Below are 8,410 nucleotides of genomic sequence, written 5' to 3' on the forward strand. Positions count from 1 at the left end.
CTCCAATTTGTAAGGTTAAAATAAATGCCAGGTTCACTATGGGTCCTGTCAAATGAAAAGTTCTCATCTTTCTTTTCTTTTCTTTACCAAGAAGTTATTCCACTGATATTTTCTAACCACCTTTTTTCTCACGTTTGATTGGAAGATAGTATGATTTTTCTGTCAATGAAGTGAATGCAGGATTTCTTCGGTTTTTGTTTTTTTTGGTTTTTTTTTTTTTTTTTTGGTTTTTTTTTCCTGTATCGGGAATCAAACTCACAACCTTGCACTTACCAGCCCAGGAATTCTTCTATAACTATTTGGTAAAATTATCAAGGGTAAGAATAGACAGGCAGCAGAAAACTTGGCATTGTGGCCTGCCCATTTCTATTTATGTATGTAGCTACCCTCTTCCATTATGGCTTAGTAACTGTATGCCAAAAGATTAAAATGAAATTTCTTATTTTCTTAAGTGGTAGAAATAGCAGTGAAAAAGTGGGCTTCTAAAGTATACCAAAGGATATAGATTAACAAGTCTAACACCATTTATGACACAAAGAAAGGATTCAGCAAATGTTTTTGTTATAATGGAATTGGGCAAAAGTAGCCTGACGTGGCCAGCCAGACATGCAGGGTGGGTTCTTCTCAGGGAGGCATTCCTGATGGCACTTAATGAAACCTGTTTGCAGAGAGAAGCCTAGAAATCATTTGGGGAGAATCAGAAGCTCATGGATCTCAAAGAGCAGGCACTGATCACTGTTAAAGTGACTCTAATTTTGTTCTGCACTGTGGCAACCCAAGAAATTGTTTATTGCAAAGGAAACAAGGTAGAGTGAACTTTACTCCTTGCCAACATGGGGATTGTAAAAGATGACTTCTATCATACAAGGACATTAGGAAGGCCTATGTCTGGCTCTTTTCTGTCAAATCAGGAACAGCCAATGTCCTCTGTATCTTATTGAGGGGCAGAAAGTGTGATGAGAACCATTTTGGAAACCAAAATCCATGACGGCTTTCCCCCAGCAGTCATTTCCTCATATCTTTTCTATACCCACCAAAAACACTAGACTTGTCATAAAAATGCACATTAGCCTGCCTGTAAGAGCTGCTGTGTTCTAAATATTCTGGGGGAAAAATACTTAATCAATCATTGTTTATCATTTGGAGCATTTAATTTTTGATTGAGTCATAAACCTTTGAAGAATGAAGTTTTGATTTCAAATAAGCAAGGGCTAGACTCTCACCAGTTATTGATATTCCTAAGCTTTAAATGGTATACTACAAAAAGAAGGTACAGTTCTCTTGTAGCCATTCTGTCTTCCAGGCTCATGATGGGAACTTAATAGAAATCCAGAGTAAGAAATCATAGGGTTAGCTTTATTGGAAATGAAGAGTTCAGAGATAATTTCCTACGAAAACTCCAATAAAAAACCTCCCTAAAAGGATTCAAGTCATGTTCATGAACATTTGGATTAATGTTCGAAGCTATGATGCCTTTCTTTCTTGGTCATTTGGTCCAGTGGCCTGTTTTTAGGTAGACTTCCCTTATCAGAAAAAGGATTTAACATCCTCCTGCTTAACCTGTCTCAGCAATAAATAGCAACAACAACAATGACAGCAACAATGAAGATGTCACCTAAAGCTAATGGGAAGTTCCTGAATCTGTTTTAAGGGTTAACTTGGGTGATTGGGGATGTAGGAAGCGGGGCAGGAATGGAAAGTAAATGTTACAAAATGAAATTGTAGGAGTGAAACCACAGGAGGTTTCCATTCCAACCCAGACTATATCAGATCAGTGATGTTTGGCTGTAGTAGGATTCAAGGGAGCCACAACAGCCTGAAATGAAATGTGGGCCACTCAGGAAGGGTGGAAATGCTACCTTCTAATCTCCACAGCTGCACAAATGAACCCACGCAACCTTCTGTGATGTTCCTACTACTCTCTAGTGATATGCCCAGGCAGGAAAGGGCTGATAAAGGACATGCTTTGAAAATTATACCATTATTGTAAAGAGAAAACTGAGGACAAGAAATATTAGAGCTGAAGAGAAGAGGGGGCAGAGAGAAGAACACCTGGGGGCCATCCACAACACCACAGCAGATTTATTTCTCACTGGGCCTGCTGTTGTATCATCTTAGCCTTCCAGAAAATGGAGATAAAGTGCTCACTTATTATACCTTACCAAGGGAAGCTTCATACATTAATGTAAAATATTTTGAAAATGTCACATAAAATCTACTATAGAAATACAAGATGTTACCAACAATTTTTCTTTAGCAGGATACTCCAGACAGGAATCATCTCCAACAGAAATAGAATTGTAGTTTCTAGCCCCCCTTGCTGGACAACCCATGTAAAAACATCAGTTTCTCATCTTTCCAGCTGCACAGCAGATGTTAGTGAGAGAAGGTTGGGGCAGAGCAACTGGTCTGGCTCAGCAGGCAGGATCCCACTTCTCAGTCTCACTTCAAGGGACTTCTCCGGGTCCCCATTCTTTAGCGGTATTTAGTTAAGAAGATTGCCCTTTCTCCCTTCCAAGCAGAGAAAAATAAATAGTAAAGCTCATTGCAAAACAATATGTTCCACTTTAAAAAAAAAAAAAAAGGTGTGGTACGGCATTTTCGTAATTCATCTGTGAAATTTTATAATCAAATTCAGGAAAACCACCTCCACTAAGGTGGCAGCTTTAATACAGTAGAGGGGAAGGGAAGGAAGGTATCACATCTCACAAAAGCAACAAGGAGCACTGAAGTCAGCAAAATGTAATTACTGGGATGGAAATATGTATGTACCTAGGACACTGCTTTTAGCAGGGGAGCACTTCTCCTCTCCTCTCCTCTCCTCTCTCCTCCCCTCCCCTCCTCTCCCCTCCTCTCTGCTACCTTCCTGCATGTGCAAAAGAGGTTAGTGAACCGAACCTTTGAAGGACATTTTGAAGGCAGCAGACACAGCTTGAATGTTGGGTTGTTGTTTTTTAATGGACTTGTCAGCAGCCATTCTCATTTGCAATAGAATTCCTTTTCTCCCTTACCCTTTCTCGGGTTTGTGTTTTCCCAGTGCTGTGCCAATGCTGAATAATTTACAAGGGTAGAAAAAGAAAACTGTCACTATCACAGTCCCAGGGCTCTCCACTCACTCATCTGTCACATGGTCAAATGTCATTGGTGCCATTATTTGTGAAGGGTGAGATTAACGCCACAGAGCGACTTGCCTCCTTTCTTTATCTATTGTTAATGGTACTGAACTCCAGTGTATTTTTTAAAAGAGCAGGTTGCCATTCCTGCATCGAATGTCCCACCTCAGGAAATCCAAATAACTGACCTCCTCCTTGCATCTCACCCTTTCATCTGTCTTCATCTGTTTCTTCTTATCTGGCATTTCCACCCACAGCATAAAAATACAAATCTAGTTAGAAGTGTATTCAGAAGAAATGCCAGTGTTCAAAGTGATCCTAGTTGTGTTGGTTCTGTTCCTTATTAGGAAAGAGAGGAAAAAAAAGGGCATCCCGGTTGCAATAATAAGGAGTCACGGTGAATCACAGAAGGAGCCGACAAAAGATCCCCTGCACACAGATGGCTCTTTGCAGGAGGAAAGTCGGGCACCACTCTCCAAGGAATTACCAAAGTACAGAAATGTGAGGATCAATGTACCTTTTCCTTACCAAGAGGGTAAACTGCCAGTATCAGTCATGTAAAACAATGACAGAAAACATTTTTAAATGATAAGAAACAGCTAATTTTAATGTGGCAGAGAGAGCAAATACCATACAAGCAGGTGCTTAACATGAACGCATGACAATTTCTCTGTGTTCTAAATGGAAAAGGACTCCCAGCCCTGACGGAAAGCCAAGCTCCTTGAAGAATGATGAAAACTATTTTAGTTGTATTTTTCGGAAAATAGTTTCTATTTCTCCATGAAGACATAAAAATAATAATGATGGTTAGAATCAAGCAAGTGTTTAGTAGGTGCTTTATGGGTACCATAATTCTTACTCCTTGTAAATATTGTCACCATTATTATCCCCACTTACAGATAGGAGAGCCAAGAAATGTAAGTGTCCAAGTAACTAATGGAAGATCTGAGATGAGCGTAGAGGAGGATTCAAAACTTCCATTTGAAAATGAGCATCTTCACAATATGGACAAATTTGGGAAAGACTGAAAAGTCTAATTTACCTTTATGAGGTTGGGTCAGGTTAACAACCTTACAAAGACTACACCATTTGTTTCTGCCGCTCTTTGTTTGAGTACCAATTGACTGAATTAAATGCTTAAGAATTAACTTGCTGCTGGCCTGTTGAGTGAGCTAATTTGAAGTGACTACAATTTATTTGCTTCCTGCTCTTGTTCATGACATATGATTGGATCCTGGCTCGGGGTAATTAACAGGTAAGCTATAGGCACAAGTTGTCCTGTTCCAAATTGTCATTTCAGCCTTCAGCGTTTCTCTTTCCTTTAGGTTTGCTTTGGGGAAATCCTGATAACTTATCTCCTGTGATACATTAGAAGGGCAGATGATAACATAGAGCAGCTCTGATTTCATTAGCTGCCTTAGAAGGGCAGAGAGGAATTGAGGAGATCTGCTATCTTATTCACTGTTCAGAGGATAAGTGCTCTCCGAGAGTTACAAAAGCAAAGTCCCGAAGGAGCCTGCAATAAAGACAATTGGGTCATCTCAAGAGATTCAAGCTGAAAAGCCTAGGCTGTTTTTGTGAGCCTGTAAAATGACCTGGAGAATCCAGCTTGATTCCTAAACACAGAGAAAGATCACTTTTTTCAAATGCCAAATAAAAACTTGAAATTCAAGCTAAAGCTCTGGAACCTTCTATCTTTTCATTACAGAACTAGAGATGGACAGTGACGCAATCATCTGTGATGTTATCAGGCCAACATGCAAACATTGCACTTGGAAAGAGAGACTGCAGTGAGGAGATCGAGCACACAGACAGGCCCACCTCTGAAGCAGTCATTTGCTCAAACTGATCTCTACCTTATGCTGCTAAGGGAATGAAGTCACTAACTCTGATGAGAAATTATCACTAGGTAGACAAAATTAATGGTAGATACAAGTACAGTACGTGGCAAGTGAACAAATTCTAAACAAACTGCTTGTTCTTTTGCATTTTGTCTTCTCTAATTCCAGATAGAGTATAAACAAATAAATAAGCAAACAAGCTTGGAAAAAATAGTTGTGCAAAGTTATCAATAAATATAGGTGCTCCCGGGATGACTGAGCTTATCTTTACAAAACTAGAAACTGCTAAAAACAAAGTATTTAAATTCTACTGTGATTCCTTGCCCTTTCAACAATGAAGAGAAACAACAGGAAATTTATTGAGTATGCTCAATAAGAACGGTTCTTTGCAGTATCATCACCATTCTCGTCCTCGGTGGCCATAAGGCAAGGATAGGTTGATTGGGGCTGGCATTTTTAACCTCTAGTTTTCAAGGCTAATTACTTTCCAGCTAAGTCTTTTTCGGGGGGAAAGTGAGTAGTTGCCTAATGGACAAAAAAGGCATGCCTGTATCCATATCCACGTATGCATACCATAAATGTGCATTCACCCTGGCCTACAAATTTAAAAGATCACTCTTACACATTTGCTGTCGCCATAGGTCTCATATCCTTCAACACAATCTTGATTCCAGCTATACTTTCCTGCTGTTATAATGTGCCCCTGCAAATGTGTCCAAGTGTGGAATATATACCTATCTCTATTTATGTAGATATCTTTGTTTTATAAAATATTGCAGGTTTTTAATTGCTGTTCCTAAAACGATATGCCTTCCAAGAGACCATGGGCATTAAGCAGCAGGGAGATTCATGTGGCACAAGATGCAAATTATATATAGTGTTGGTAACATATGTTCCTAGACATTCATTAATGCATAGATTTTTGAAATATTAAAGCAACAACATGCTTGAGAGTTATTATCCTCATCACAGATCAGTACGGACATTTGCAGGCATTCCAGAAGACGATGGGACAAAATGATAGGAGTGAACATTATTTTCTCTTACTGGAAGATTTCTTTTGTCTGATTAGTAAAGTGGATACCATGAGGTTCTGAAAGGAAATTTTTTTCCAAACAGATGGAATTCATTTAAATAAGAAAGGTAAGAGGAGTACAGACAGAAGTGCAATGGCTGCTGATATTATCATATGAAAGTACTGTCTGATCATATGACTAACAGCCTAGCAAGTTATAGCCAAGCAAGTCAGCTCTGATGGCTCATATTTTAATAATCCACTGCTGAACATTTCTCCCTGGCCATGTATGGAGCTTTATGATCTTTTTGATTTTTATTAAAAACTATAATGCTATTATTGGTGTTATTATAGTTATCACCTTCATATAGTGCTTCTTTTGATAAACTTTAAATCAGCATACTGATGGGAATCTCCACAACTCGACAAAGCAGATGTGTCACATACTTATGAAATGAGCTCCATGTGCCTACAGTTTCAACACAACCTCTTTTCTTTAACCAGCACTACATTCAGTAGTACAGCTAGCCATCTGTGTGTGTGTGTGTGTGTGTGTGTGTGTGCATGTGTGTGTACGAATGTGTCTAAAATAATATATTAGGATTCTTTCATTGCAACAGAATAGGAATAAACTTTATTTAACTTAAAAGAGACAGGGCCAGGCATGATGGCACATATCCATAACCCCAGCACTCTGGGAAGCCAAGGCAGTTGGAGCCCAGACTGGGAAATTTAGTAACTTAGTGAGACCCTGGCTCAAAAATAAAAAAAGGTCGGGGGTACAGCTCAGCGCTAAAGCCTTGGGTTCAGTCCCTAGTTCTGCAAAATAAAACTAATACAAACACAATTAAGACTCCAAGGTGGCAAATAAAACTGTGCCCCAAGACTAAAATTCACCCAGAACTCTAGCAGATTTTTTTCTGAAAATTCGCTGCATTGTCTGGTTGTTGACTTTCTTTGCTTTTCCGTAACATCCCTTTAATTCCTAGCTCTAGGCCTTTATTATTGAAAAGACCAACTAATCTGAACTCTAGATTTTAGGCCCAATTCTAAAATCTGTGGAACAATAACCCAGTTAGCTGAGCTTAGGTGAGATGTCCCTCCCTGGGATAGTGAGGTGAAAGGAGTAGGATCTAGAAGTACACACATGATTCCTGAGGTTTCCAGGTAGGAAAATGACAGATGCATTTAAGGGTTGAAAGGCATCATTATAAGCTATAACCATCTCAAATGTGACAATGACAAATAATTTACAGTACATATAGACTTTCAAATATTATCTCAAAAAAAAATTATCTCAGTTTACCCTTACAACACCCTTCAGGAGACATCAGCAATCCTGTGCTTTAGATGATGAAGTAGGTTTTGCAAAGATTATATAAATTACCTTTTGTTATACAGCTAGGATGTGAAAGTGCTGCAATTAAAACCCGGATTTTTCTGGTTCCCATTTTTCCTATTCTATAGGAATGGCATTTTCCAAATTTGTCAATGTATGGAGAAACCTTGGAGACATGTTTCTGTTCATGTTTTCCTAAAACAGGACTTCTACTCTCTTCCCTCCCCACACCCTTACCAGGCGTGTTTGGTCCTCCAGTGACTGCCCCACCTGTGCTTACACTCACCACAAAGTACCTGCTTTATTCAGTTTTTCCTTTGTTGCTTCCTCTGCTAATTTCCACTGCTCTTAAGCCGGCCCTAAGACCCTCAGTATTTCCTCCACAGGCAGGGCCCACCCCCAGGAGACTGATGTTCTCTCCAAAAGAACTGCCTCTGATGCTCCCAATGCTGGCCCTCTTTGAGGCTGCCTCTCCCCATGAAAGGAGATCATGGCCCACCTGTGTCTCTTAGCACTGGTTCACCTGAGCCACTGAACAACACTACTGGAGAAAAGTCCCACAAACTGTCTAATATGATTTTCTTCTAATCCTGACCTGTCTTAATAGCTCCTGTAGAATCAAAGGGAACACACTGAGGCAAGGCACATGATCCTGGATATTCTGGCATCTCTATGCCTCCCTTTACACTATTTCTTTTGCATTCATTCATCCATTCATCTCTCTATTCACTTATCCAAAAGATATTTACTTAGGGCCAGGGATTAAACTCAGTGGCACAGCACCCGTCTGCCAAGTGTGAGGTCCTGAGTTCAATTCCCAGTACCAAAAAAATAAAAAAGATATTTACTTAGTGCTTATGATGGACAAGCAGGTGGGTTGACTAGTGGTCATAGGAAACAACCAGAAAGTCAATGTTTCTCTGCTCATTTGGCTCATGGCTGGTCAAAGAAAGGAGGATGAAAACAAAAGGTTAAAGAGAATAATTTCTAATGGAGAAGAAGAAAGCATACAGTATTAGGAAAAATAGTAACTCGTGAGGTGAAGAACAAGCTGAGAGGGACTTTTGTGAGGAATTGGCATAATCTATAAATCTGATTTATA

This window comes from Chinchilla lanigera, unplaced genomic scaffold, assembly GCF_000276665.1.
Source record: "Chinchilla lanigera isolate Chin_1 unplaced genomic scaffold, ChiLan1.0 scaffold00016, whole genome shotgun sequence".
NCBI classification, from domain to species: domain Eukaryota; kingdom Metazoa; phylum Chordata; class Mammalia; order Rodentia; family Chinchillidae; genus Chinchilla; species Chinchilla lanigera.